The sequence below is a fragment of the Chlamydotis macqueenii genome, chromosome 3 (genome assembly GCF_036417535.1).
Source record: "Chlamydotis macqueenii isolate bChlMac1 chromosome 3, bChlMac1.mat, whole genome shotgun sequence".
Lineage (NCBI taxonomy): Eukaryota > Metazoa > Chordata > Aves > Otidiformes > Otididae > Chlamydotis > Chlamydotis macqueenii.
In genome coordinates, this window is record NC_141558.1 from 103,456,987 (window position 1) to 103,471,309 (window position 14,323).

The following is a 14,323-nucleotide window of genomic DNA, read 5'->3' on the forward strand; positions in this document are numbered from 1 at the left end:
CTATTTTCTATTTGTTATAATCTATTTTCAAGAATATCACAGTTTTAGGAAGTTGTTTTATCTTTGTTGATCATGTATAAACTGAGATATTTATTCCACACCCCATAGATAAAAAAAACAGGATCAGGAATAGGTCATGTAAACAGGCAGAGTAAGTTCTTGCTCATAAGGAAAAAGCTATATGTACTTATACACAGAAAACTTATTTTTTAATTAAAAAAAAATAATCTGTCTTAGATCTGTTGTGAGATTTTAAACTAACTCACACACTGAACTCATTCATTCTCAAGAACATTAAAAAATACTGTGTTTTGAAAATACTAATATGGAAAGGATCTTTCTGTAAACCAAGTTATCAGCTGCTGTCCAGGAGAATCTTTTACAGGTTTGCATATTTAAAGGACCATTCTTTGCCATCCAAAGACATTTCCATAAATATATTTTGGATGTTATAGACTAAAATATGAATTGAAAGACTGGATTTGCTCTTTTTTTCTCTATTTTTTCTTTTTGTATCTTTTCTCTTTATATTTGAAATTTTCTTGACTAGAAGAGAATATAGACATTAAATATGATTGTTACATAAGCATATTCTTTTTTAATATTTTTACACGCTATAGTGACTTTTTGCATCTTTCTTTCAAATACTTCAAATAGCTTCCCAGATATGATTATTCTTTTTTAATCCTTGCTTAGTACACACTCAACGTGTGTACTCTTGTGATCATGCTGTGAAATAGGTATTGTTATCCTGTATTTTTTGCACATGGTTAAACTAAGGTGCCAAGAAATAAAGAGCTTTAACTGTAGAGAACTCTCAGGCGTGACTTTTCCCAACATAGAGAAGAGCTTGATTCGTAGGTCAGAGAGCTGCAAACAGAGAAATGGTGCATGAAGCCCATTATTGCAGTGGGGACAGAGGAACTATTACACAGAGAAACCGGTGCAACTGCATTTTATTGCTTTTTTTAAATAAAAGGTGTTAATTATAAAATTTAAGGCATGCTGAATGCTCCTAAGTGACACTTTACTAAGTATTTTTATAAAAGCATAAGGTAATAATTATGCATATGCAAATTGTGCAGTGCTGCCTTGGTGTGCACACTAACGCAAAACTGGACTCGCTCATCTTTTTCAAATGTGCTGAGCAAGTACAATTCCTTTTAAGTCTATAAGAATTTCTGGTGCTCAGTGCTCTTGATCATTACTAGTTTTTAGTATTTTATCTGAAAGGTGCTTCATGTAGCAAATTGCATGGAATGCAATTTACCTTAGAAGTATAATGGGCTGAGACATTCCTGATAAGTTTCAAGTGTTAAAAAATTAATATGAGGTGAAAAAAAGTTGATGTAAAGTGTTTCTAAGAAACATGTATTTTCAGGATTTTTTCATTTAATATGTGTTTTTATTAAATTTGTTGTACCATATACAAAGCAATTATTTTGACGTCGTAAAGTCCATCATTATGTAGGTTAGGAAGTTATTTGTAGGATCATTCTCTGGCCTTTGGATGTAATTTACTCTGTAATTTTTGTTGTTTAGCTGTTTTTTGTAATGGTTTGCTAAAAGGCTGTGTAGGCTTTTACTTGTGTCTTCTGGCCCTCCTCAAGCCTTTCCTCTCAGAACTTTCCACTTTCAGCATGGATGAAAGCAGCTTCTGCGGTATGCAGCAAGAGTCAGCCCTTCTAGCAGACCATTTCTTCTCCTGACTTGAAGGAGCAGCAAAAAATATCTCTAAGAATCATCTACATCCCGTTCCACAGTCTCCAAGACATCTTCTGATGACATGCAGAATGGGAGTTGAAAAACAGCTGAGTGCTTTGCAGCACAATTAGCCAGCTGCCACATCCACACTGCTCTGCTGCCACCACCAAGCAGCCCCGTGGACCCCTCGCTGCTCCCTCTTCAATAAACCCTTGTGTCTCCTCTTTTTAGCGGAAGCCCTGTATTTCTGTGGGAGACAGGCATGTGGTTATTTTATAGATTTGGTTTGCCTTTTCCTGCAAGTGATTCTTAATCATGACAGAGATCATTACCACCGAAAGGTTTCTGACATGTAGTTTCTGCCATTTCTCTGTTGTCCCTAAAAAGCACTGATGAGAGCTTGAGGAGCTGTGGAAAATAATAGTCTCGGTTGAGGGGAGAAAAAAAAGACATCAGTAACTGAAACTGAGGAGAGGGAGGGTATTGGCAGTGCAGAAGAGGCCACTGAAATGTTTCTGAGGGAGAATACATTTGCAGTGAGAAAGTAATGAGAGGACAGAGACAGTGCAAGTTGATGCAGGACCATCCGAAACAGAAGAAGGGGAAAAGAAGCGAGGGTTGGTGGGGGAATTGGATGGACCGTGGAAGAAACGCTGTTGGGCAAGGAAGGGAAGAAGGGCAGGCAGTGAGAGTGCAGTCACAGAAAAGGGGGAGAATCAAATAGCAAACTATGGGAAAAAAAGGGGGCACTGTAAAAAATGATTATGGGAAGGGAGTGAAATAATAGTAAAAAAGAAAGAGAACAGATAGGAATGCAAAGATGAATATGAAAATACTGTAATAAAAATCACTGTAGTTTTAGTGTTTAGCATACAAGTAAATGTATGGGGAAACACCTGATGGGAAGGAAGGAAGAAGACAGAGACTTTTTCAGTGGTGTCCAGTGACAGCATGAGAGACATGGGCTCCACAGGTTGTGGAGTCTCCATCCTTGGGGATATTCAAAACCCAGCTGGACATGGTCCTGGGCAACAGGCTGCAGCTGATCATACTTAGAGCAAGGGGCTTGAACAAGACAATCTCTAGAGGTTGCTTCCCACCTCAGCACTTCTGTGATTGTGTGGGCATTTCCAAGGGGTTATGAAGAAGATGGGATTTTTTTTTTCTTTGCAACACATTGTTTTTTATTGATACAATGCTTTCAGGGTTTCTACTAATAATTTGCATGGGCCTGGGAGGATACATCCGAACCTAGGCACATAATTTGGCTTGAATTGTTGGGGTTGAGGCTTTCGACCTCTTAAGAAGTAATGGAAAAAGCCACACCTAGATAAAAAATGCTTTTTGTTATAATAAAATCTCTGACTTTGCCTGTGTGATATATCCCACTCATGTGCTTCAGGTTAAACTAATTGCCAGCCCCTGTGTAACAATACAGTTGTGGCTTTTTCTTATTCTGGTTGTTTTAATTTTCTTTAAAAAAAATATTTATTTATTACTGCACATCTTAAGTTTGTTTTAGGACACAAAACATGTTTTGTGGTCATGATCTGATAGTTTGTAGAGTAGATATTTTATAGACACCTTTGAATTTGATAGCTTTTATTGGTGATTTAGTCCCTCTGCTGTCCTATGTTTTATATTTCAGAGAAGAGATAATTTAAAGAAAATAAATAGGAAGGAATCCTTGTGATTTATGAGGGAAAAATACAGATTTTTCTATGCAGACATTTTTGGAAACATGTTTCATCTATGTAATAAGCAAGTAACACTGAGCGTGGTCATACATATCTGTGCATTTCAGACTGTCTCCATTAAACCATGCTTCTTACCCTGACATCTCAGCAACGTGCTTGTTTTAATTAGTTGCTTAGATTAAGTCCCTCTATGTTTTATTCTTGACATTCCATACCACAGTATCTAAGAAGCTACACACATACTTTCAATAAAAATACTGTTTAGGAGGAAGTCTCTATGTTATAGGATACTTCAGTCTTATTTTGATTACTCTCATGGCCAAGTAGAAAGCTATTACAATGCAATTACAGATAAAACAAACATAAAAATGGAATTAATTTTGGATTAGCTTCTGCTATGGCTCTCAGTTATTATCCGTAGAAAACATAAATATTAAAGGATTAGAAAGCATTCTGAGACAAATTGTTGTAAATAAAATTAAAATAACTTACTAGGGGAGAAAACCCGAAACAGTAGACCATATAAATGCAGAATAAATTTGTTGGGTCAGATTTTGATTTTTTTGACAAAGTACTCAAGCTCACTGCAGATCAGATTTTGTTCCCTGTTGACACTGCTTTATAATGCATTATAACTCATTGTTTTACTTCAGATTCTTTTTATTTTGTTAAATATATCAGAAATGCATCTCACATTTAAGTTACATGGACTTCTTAGCTTTCAGTGAGCTAGCATCCCTCATAGGCTCAGAGAAGTGATTGAAAGCACAATGCTGTGCATGCTAGGATCCACAACATGGCTTACTGTGCATGTTTCTTGTTATCAGTGATATCCTGAAATGTGCAACAACTATGTAAGTTCAGGAGTGTGAATAAGGCTCATGAAACATAATTGGCTCAAACCCAGGTGCAGCAAAGCTCATTATTTCAATGGAGAGTGTTTTTATGTTTGAAAGTTAACCCTGTGCTTGAGCTGTTGGGATAAGGCTGTTAAAGATACACTGGTTATATAAAGAAGGACTTGTATTAGCGTTAATATATTGGTTGACAGAGCAAGTGATTGTCATTGGGTTTGTATATATTACTTTGAGAATTACAGAGTTACAGATCTAAACTAATTACCTTCCTGAAAAAGGTACTTTGTCTTTGATACACAGTAACCCATAGTTTTGACATAATATTACCAATTTTAGTAATTTTAAGGATTATTTCTTAAACTTATGGCCAATTGTAGCATCTCGTGGTTATATATGTCTTGTTAAGAAAGGACTGATTTCCATATCCAATGTTCGCAAAATCTTACTTGGTGACAGATGACAAATCATCAACCAAAACCAGGATTCTCGTCTTGACTATGTATCTGTAAATACACTGTAATACTTTTAAAGCCATTATGTTTGAAATTTGAACACCATTCCTCATCATGTATAGTAGTTCCTTTTTCTTGAAGACTGTCAGGAGTTCCTTGGTGAGCCAGCAATACCTATTCTTCCAGTCCCTGTGTATTTCTTGCTTCAGTGGTAAGATTGTGGGAAGTTAAATGGTTCAGTGTGAGTCTTGTAGGCATTACTTTTCAAATTATTCTACTGACACTTGTTTTGATTTTGTATTTTGTAAAAAAAAAAAAAAATTGTTATTGCTGTGAATATTTTAGTTATTATAAATGCCCCTGGATGACTAAACCAGAAATTTCTATTAAATAAAAGGGAGTTTGGCAGTGCAGGAGAGGGAAAACTGAGAAGAGTAATATGATCTTATTCTCAAGACTATATTAGCTTCACCTTTTTAATCTAATATGTTTGCTTCTTTGTTTGTCTAATTATTTTTTCATTAGAAAAACTAGATATATGTAGTTCTAATAGATTAATTTTGGAATGTATTACTAAAAGCCTCATTGAATAATTGACATTTCAATCTTATGAAACCAAAGTTTATGAAATATTGTTTGCTTATTTCCAGAAACTAAGACTCTGCATTCTGCATGACTTTTTTTAGGTTAGAGTTTTAGTCAGAGGTTAAATTAGAATGAGACTGGGGAAATGCATCCACAGACAGAGGTTTGATTTTTTCTTTACGTATATCCATTTTTAATTGTGTTCAATTTTCAGCATATAGTTGCCCTAATCAGTGACCCTATATGTAAATCATAAGCATTCACTTGAATATCTTGCTGAATCAGGGCTATTTTCAGGGCACATGTTACTGTGAAAAGGCTTTATTCCACCTTACTTGCAGGACAGTTCTCATAGTAATAATTCTTCACGGGTGGACTATTTTTCTTCCACTCAAGTAACTTAAAACATAGAGGAAACATGAACTGATAAAATCTCTCCCATTTCTTAGTAGTAATTAATGTTGTTTATAGGCTTAAGGAATTTTAATGTAGGAGAGGGAAGCCATATATTGGCAGATTGCAACTAAATTTCTAGATATGTAAACAAATGGAAAATGGGATTGACTTTTTCAGAGTATCTACTCACCCATTGATTTACTTTCTGCAAAATCAGATCCTTTTTTATTAAGATAATTAAATATAAATATAGATTCTTAGTGTTCAATTTCCAAAGTCTGTTTTCTAGAGCTACATAATCACAATTATTATTGAATATCTATCTGTAATTAGCTTGTGTTCTGGTTTTGTTTAGTGAGGGGGGGCCTAAGGTGGCAGCTTCTGTAGGAAACTGCTAGAAGTTGCTCCCCTTTGTTCAGTGGACTTGGCTGGGCCTAGGGCGGACCTGCTGCTGGCCAAAGCTGAGCCAATTGGTAGCAGAATGTCCCGTGATAACGCCTCTGCGATAACGTATTTAAGAAAAAAAAAAACGAAGAGAAGATGTGAAGCAGCAGAGCAGGGGCAGAGAGAGCGAGGCACGAGCCTTGTAGGCCTTGCAGGCCTCACCCTCTGGCCTCCCGCCGGGCAGCCAACTGGGCCCAACTCGGCCCAGCCTGGCTGCAAGAAGTGGAGAGGAGATGAGAAGTGAATAAGATGTAAAAAGGATCCTGAGAGGCGTCTGCCAGCCTGTTGTGAGGAACGGCTGCAGACGCCAAGGTCAGTTCAGAAGGAGGGGGAGAAGTAATGTGGCTCCTGGCCACGATTTCCCTGCAGCCCGTGGTAATAACCATGGTGGAGCAGGCTGTCCCCCTGCAGCCCATGGAGGTCCCCGGAGGGGCAGAGATTCACCTGCAGCCCGTGGAGGACCCCATGCCAGAGCAGGTGGATGCCTGAAGGAGGCTGTGGCCCGTGCAGGGGCCTCTGGGACAGCTGTTCTGGAGGGACTGCACCCCATGGAAGAGATGCCCCATGCCGGAGCAGTTCCACGAAGGACTGTGGTCCGTGGGAGGGACCCCACGAAGGAGAAAAGGAGGAATGTGAGGAGTTCTTCCCCCAACTATGAAGCAGCAGTGTAAAACATTGCGTGATGAACTGACCGCGACCCCCATTCCCTTTTCCCCCCTGTGCCGCTTGGGAGGGGAAGATAGTAGAGATAATGTTAAGCTTGGGAAGAGGGAGAGGTGGGGGGAGGTTATCTTGTTCCCTGTCTCATTCTCCTGCTAATTTTAGAAATAAATGAATAGTTTTTCCCAAGTCGAGTCTGTTTTGCCCGTGACGGTAACTTTAAGGATTTCTCCCCGTCCTTATCTCAAACCTCGAGCCGTTTTTCCTTATATCATCTCCCCCTGTTCTCTCAGAGGGTGGGGGGAGTGAGAGAGAGACTGCGTAGGCTGGTCCCGATTGGAGCTGAACTATGACAGCTTGTTTTGTAGTATAAAGCAACTCTGAAAGTCAGGATTCTGAAAATTAGTTTCAGACTAAGAAATTTGCCAAGTATCAGAGAGAACATTAGAACATTAGCTCTAAATTTGGGTGAAGAAATAAGAAGTTTTGCCTTACAATCCTGTCTATTGTTCCATAACAGGACCCGCAAGTTCCAGAAACATTCCATTGGGATTCTTACTCTAGTCATCTCACATTCTCCTCTAGTATGATAATGTGTGATGTAAATGTTTTTAGATACAGTTTCTTACTGTCATGCTTTCCTCCAGCATGTAAACAAAGCCAAAATTATCTTCTGAAATCCTTGAAATAATTTATTTTGTAATTTATAAGTATATCCTCCAGTTAGCTATCTTGCATGAGATTCTTTGCAGAAATTACTTAATTGTGCCTTTTTTTTATATGTATAATTTGGATTTATGTTACTCTTGAAGTAAATATTTACAGTCTATTTAAATTACAATGTAAAGATGCCCCAAAACCATTTCATTCTCTTATACTGTCTTATTCTCTTTAAAAGTTTGGGTTTTTTTGGGAGTTGTACACTAATGATCTTTAATAATTTTCTCTCTACTGTTAATGTTTTTCTTTTGAAAAAAGGAATTTACTTTTCTTTTTTCTTTTTTAATCTTTCAAATGCTTTGCAATCCCAATCACTCTCCCATTACTAGGTATTGTGAAACATAGTGCTATCTTCTTGTCTCCTCCTAAACCAACAGAAGATGGCTAGGTGCAGTACCTGCTGTCTTTGTTCTGAGCAGAGGCATAGCTTGCTCATTTAAATCTGTAAACCAAATACCCAGCCATTTTCAAAGCCAAACCTCAGATTAAGAAGCTCATTATGAGCTTAAGCCTGCATCTGGCACCAAACAGTATGATGCCTGAGTACGAAAGCAAGAAGACATGATGAGAAGAAGGTTTCACAGATTAATTTTTATGTGTATCATCACTGAAGAGCGTTGGCTCTTGTGGAAGAGAGAGTTAGTTGGGGAAAAAAGAATTTCATTCATGCGATAAACTGAATTTTTTGCAATTATTTCCTACTGTGCTAACTTAAGCATTCCCTCTCCCCTTACTGAGCCTATGCCCTTTTCTGGCTTTGTATCAAACATTGTTAAAAGCTGTTGATTCTCAAAAGAGTCTTTGAAGTGGCTATCTTCTAAAAAGCAGGCAAAGAAATTTTTCTGTAACCTTTAGGAAGGAAATAGAGGGGGGTGGTGATCGTGCATAGAGTGAAAAACATAGCCGCAGATGGACAGAAAGTCGTGCTTAAGTAGGTTATAAGAAATTGTATTTATTTATGATGATCCCACCTTGACAAAACAAATACCAGAACCAAAATTTTTAGGTGTTGTGTGAAACAACTCTTCCTGTTAAATTTGTGATTGAGAGCTTTGAAATAGCAGAAGGATGGGCAGCTTTGAATGTAACTTTGCTATTGGTTATACTCTATGCGGATATAAATGGTACAAATGAAAGCATCTCTCCTCCTGTTTAGTTTAATAGAAAGAGCTCTAAGAAATAACTGTAGATCATAATGTTGACTTTACCGCAAAGGAGACATTACATTCTAATGAAAAATCTGCCATGAATCATTTATAATTTGCTCAATAATAATTTACACATGGCTGCACTTTATTGTGTTGAACAGAATGTAATCAGGCTTGATGACCTTTAAGTCCTCTTTTAAGTCAGGTATCTAAAATGTGATCTGCACTCAACAAGGTCTCAGAATTGCATTTTGTACAGGGCTTTGAAATAAAAACCTCTGCAAAGGCATAATTCATATCCAATCTCTGGACTGGCAGTACATTTTAACATTTATTCTCAGCTTTGTGCATAACTGATTTTTATTTTGTTCATGTCAAATTTGAATGTATTGTATTAGTAATTAAGAAGAACGTGCAGTCTGGAGCCAGAAATGACAAAGAGAAAAATACAAAATGTTTCTCTAAGAAAAAAATGTTAATAATATAAAAAATAATAAGTATATCAACAATATATGAGCTGTTTGGTAGGATAAATTAGCAATATATCAGCTTCATTTCTAGAAAAAGATACTTTGGGGTGAAGTATGTTCTGCTGTTGAAAATGACAAGCTCTTTTGAAAGTGAAAAGCGATGCTCCTTTCTGTGTTGTCAAAGAGAGCAGAGATCCTGGTACTTCTTTTCTTGTAACAGCCATGGACTCTAATATGCAACTAGAAAAGAGTAAAATTAAACTCACTCTACTTCTTTTGGGTAGAGCATAATCTTAAGCCTTTGCTATAGTTAGAATCACTGCCAGCTTCGCTAAAAAGCAAAAGATAAAAATTACAAATATCAAAATTTAATTTTTCTCATCAGAAGCTTTTTCCTAAGATACCTTAATCATCCTTCTATGAAGGCCCTCTATTTATGCGCATGCTACTTGGGATAAAGACTAATGGGGCTGAACTCAGCTTTCCTCTTCTCCTCTGAAAGCTTAATTCCTTCCCTGCCAAGCCACAGCAATATGTTCTGACTTGGTTAAGCAGCTGAGCTGCTGTGACAGCAGGTTACTGAGCCAGTGTGACCTCTCACAGGAATTCTCCAGCCGTTTCGCTATTGATATTAAATATATACACCTGCTCAAATAAGGAGGTATTGCCGTGGCAATATGGAGGTGTAACTTAAGGCTTAAGAAAATAGGATGTGTACTTGTTTTGTGCCTAATAATTATTAACAACAAAACAAATTCACTGTGATCCCCTACCTTCCCCCATGAGAAGCTGTATAGATCTAGATGAAAAAGAGGGAAATGCAGCTTTGCTCAAGATCACTTCTATTGCCCAAGGCATACTGGGATCTACTTGTTGCTTATTTCAATGCTGTTTTATGTGCATTATACTATTAACTGACATAAATGTATTAGCCATCTACAGCTCGATAGATGATTGTGCTGCCCTGGTATTTGGTGTATTCATCAATTTGCCTTATAGTATTTTGGCATGCAGTCACATGCAAGAAAACCCAAACATTATACCCCTTTTTAATTTTGTTCAAATTATTGTCATGCATTAAAAGGATAGATTTTTGTCATCTTTAGTAAAAAAAAAAAAAACAAAACAAAATCAAACGTCATGAAATGAAAATATATGCTAGATAGCAAAGAATGGATATCATTCATAGGGCATAAAATTTCAGGGTTCTTTTTAAGATAAAGCATCTAACCAAGCCATTATAAAATAAAAGTTCTTTCAGCCTTAACTAGATGCTCAATAATACAGTTGTAATAATTTGATAAGTCTAATTTCAGATCAGTATTCCTAACATCCTCCAGAGGAGCAAAACCAGGAAGCAAACGTTTCTTTTAGCCTGAAGTTTTGCTTATTCATCCTTAGGCCAGAGAACATGCTAATTTCAGGTTATTTTTTTCAAGTTGAACATTAACTGACATGTGAAGACCTCATTCTGACCCACACAAATATACTATTTTTATTCAGTTTTGAAATTGTTTCTATTTGGAGATTTCTTGCCTGTTCCTGTGTTCTTCTGCCATCAGATACGTATTGTGGACCTAAGCTCTATGCTTAGCATCATGGCCAAGGGAATTTGTGCAGTCTAGAAACAGTAACTCTTCCCGTCAGCCGTGTTTCTGTATCTTGGTATAAAGCTGCTCCATTTCCATGACTCCCTTTATTATGCCTTGTTTAATATGCCTTTATTAGGATTCAAATACTTGTTTCATTTTTATTTATTCTATGACCATATGCTAAAGACACATCAACGCTCTGAGCCCTTTTTATTATGAATCAGATTTTCAGATGTCCTCCAAAGGTGCAAATAATTAATAACAGCAATTGTTTAAATGAAAAAATAACTCTTCAATATTTTCAATATCAAAACCAGCAGAGAAACCACAGTTTTCTTCCATCCGAATATTAGTAAGAAATAGATTTACCTCACCTATACTTTAACATTTATCAGGTAGACACCTGTGTTTAAGTTAACTTTACATTCTTTTTACTGATAAAAATGAATAGACAATTTCAGGACGCAATTCATCTGACCTGTTCTAGACATCTACTTGAGCATGCATCCAACTCTGAAAGTATGTATTTTTCTCCATTAGAAAGGGAACTTAGGAAGTCTTACTCAGATATAAATGTCTATGTTTGGTTAAATTAATACCACTGTAGATGTCTCTGGACCAGACTTTCCCAGATATTAAGTTGCTTGTATGCTCAGTGTTGAGATGTTCATGTGATTCATATAACTTATATTTAAAAGTGTCACAGGTGAGTAGGGGCCTAAGTGTCAATGGAACTGTGATTTACTGGTCCTCACAATTTCCACAGTGAGTCTTTGCCATCTTAGTTGCATAAGCCTTCCAGAACTGAGTGGCACAATGTCTAAAAAACTTAAAAAATATGAACCTTTGTCTCAAGATAGAAAATTGATGTTAATGTAGGCAAAAATGCTGCCTTGCTAGTTGGTAAAAAGTTGTAGCACTTAAAAGGGGTAAACAGGGAGTAGAAATAAAATGTGCTTTGTTATTTCAGTATTTTGGTTAAATACCAATAAACAAAGTTGGTAGTTTGCGTAAGTATTATTGAAGTCCAATAAACATACACCCCCAGCTGGGTTAATAGATCATATCATTTACCTTGTTCAGAGTTACAAAGCTTGCTTCAAGTAAAACAAAATATGTGGGATGCTGATGGATGTACAGAGTTTTCTTTGGATCTCTATCCCATGAGTTACAATACACAGATTATTAAATGTAGGGAACAGATTTGTACCTTTACCATGCTGTGGCACACAGATTACCTAGGTATTCTGTGTTCTAGTATATGATCACAGTCTTACAATCAGTAAACTAACTGAGCTGTGGCTAGGTTCTCTTGTCTTTTAGTAATATTAAAACCAAGTGTGAATCACCTGCCTCATTGCCACTGGGTCGTTTCCCTTTTGTTGGCTGCCCCTGCGAATCTAACTTCATTGGCGTTGCACAGGCACAATGTCCTTCTCTACTTAAAGGTACCTAAATGAGCCAGAAACACAGAGTTTCAGCTTCCTTGACTGCTTTAACTGTTAAAAGAAAGTGCTTTCTTGGCATTTTTTAATTCTGAGTGATTTTCAGATAACTGCTTTAGCCAATTTAGGTGGGAGCACCCTGAGAGCAGTTGGGGATATAGTGTTGTCTGGACATACCGCCAGAAAAGAATTTCACTGTGCATCTTTCCAGCAATTATATGAGTTACCCCCCAGCATCTGGTTACAAAATATGGATGTGAGTAACTTCAGTACATTGCCCGCATTCTACCAGAAAGGGTGTGACCTAAATAGAGCCATTGGCATTTGCGGAGACCAGAGCTCCTGTTCCCAGCTCGGGATTACCTCAGTCTTTCCATGGATTAGCCTAGACTCCCTCTTCTGCGTAGTTTGCACGTGAGTCCAGGTGCTGTCTCAGCACACCAGGCCAAGACTTTGTCCTGCAGCTGTACCCAGTCTCAGCCCTCATCTAAGATCCACCAACTGCCCTGACCCTGATGCTGGCCTTGACCCAGTGTCCCCAGCTGGCCATGACCCGTCTGATTGGGGAACTCAGCTGCTTCTGAGATACAGCCATCAGTGAGGATCCTGCTCAGCTGTTCATGTGATGCTCCTCGCCCTTTTTTCTGCCACAGTCTCCAAGGGAAACTCCTGGGAGAAACACTGAGAAAAAACTATCAGTGCTGTATAATGGTAATGTTTGAAGGTGGACGTCTGCTGCTCAGAGGCTTTTGAGGGTCTGTTTCTTGTCCTGGAAATAAAAGAGGTGTTTCTGGTAGGTGATTTTCTTTGTCTCACCTGTTTTCTGCAGTGCTCTGGACAGGCAGAACTTTATCAGACTTAAATTACAATATCCAGACCCTTAAATGTTTCTTCTTCTTTTTTTTTTTTTTTTTTTTTTCGTTCCACCTTGGATCTTTAAAATTCTCCTCTTGGAAAATTCTCCTTCCAATGCTGGAGGCTAGTTCAGAAAAATCATTCTATTTGCTTGCACCTTTCCTTGTTCCTTTCCTCTTGTTCCACTATGAACTCCTCCTGTTCCTGGGAAAACAAAACGAAACAAAAGAAAAACCTGAAGTAAAAAATAATCAAAACTTGTATATTTGTTTACTAACAGTTATTTCTGAGAGTAATTCCCAGGATTGTGCTGGTTTTTTTTTTTTTTTTCATTTTGGCTTTAATTTGCGCAGGAACTTCTTCTCATTGTTAATCTACAATATTTTTAGGAAGCTATTTCCTTTTTCTTCCATTTGTCTTAAATGATTGTTTGGTAATCATATTTTCAGTTCATTAAAATAAATGTGTCCTGATGAATAGAAATTAAGTGTGTCAGGATGAGTAGACTTGAAATACTCCCTTTTAGCTTATGTTTGCTTTCTTTTGGGTAAAACTACTTTACACGAGATTTGCTGTGGAATTACCTGGCTTGAGGGAGTTTAAGTACAACTAACATCAAATACAGATCTCCTCTTCCCCTCAGTGTTTCTCTATTTATTTGTATTTCTGTGTCTGTTTGTGTTTCACCAAAAATAACAGCACTCAGGTAGATAAAGCACAAATATTCAGTAGCTGATTAGCGCAGTGTTTAAAGAGAAAGTTCAGCCAGTAAATATCTGTGATGTTCTCAGCAGGAACCAGACAAATGGAATCGCTGATAGGAGTCAGGGGGAAAAGTGCAGTTAATAATTTGTAGATATTTACACCTTTGCTGGCTTCTTTCATGGTACAAAGGCATTAGCGAAAGTGACAGAAACGAGTTATGAGCCATTTACTTGGGCTATCTGGAGGGATTTAATCTCACTTGGGTCACGGAGTTGAATTCTCTGGGAATTGGTGTTACGGTGATAGGCTGTATCTGAAGGCCTGGAGTGCAGAGATAAGACTTTAAGTCCAGCTGGAATTAGAAGCAATAGAATTAACTGGATTGTAATGCTGTAAACCTTTTGGTTCAGATCCTGAAATGCCTCTGGATGGTAGTTCAAATCTCCTGCAGATGGAGGTTTGGCTCTGGGACCTGTACGCAAGACAAACATTCGCAATGTCAAGGACTTTTTTTGGAGCACGCACTGCAAAATCAGCCTTACATGGTTCAGCATGCTCGTTGTTGTTGTTCAGTCTTATGCTTTTCTTAATAT

At 37.5% G+C, this 14,323-nt stretch overlaps 1 protein-coding gene across 1 annotated transcript in view; it reads left to right on the plus strand.

Annotated features, from left to right (window-relative positions):
* PRKN (parkin RBR E3 ubiquitin protein ligase) overlaps positions 1–14,323 on the plus strand; it is a 766,947-nt gene that overhangs the window by 326,796 nt on the left and 425,828 nt on the right. The window lies entirely within an intron of this gene.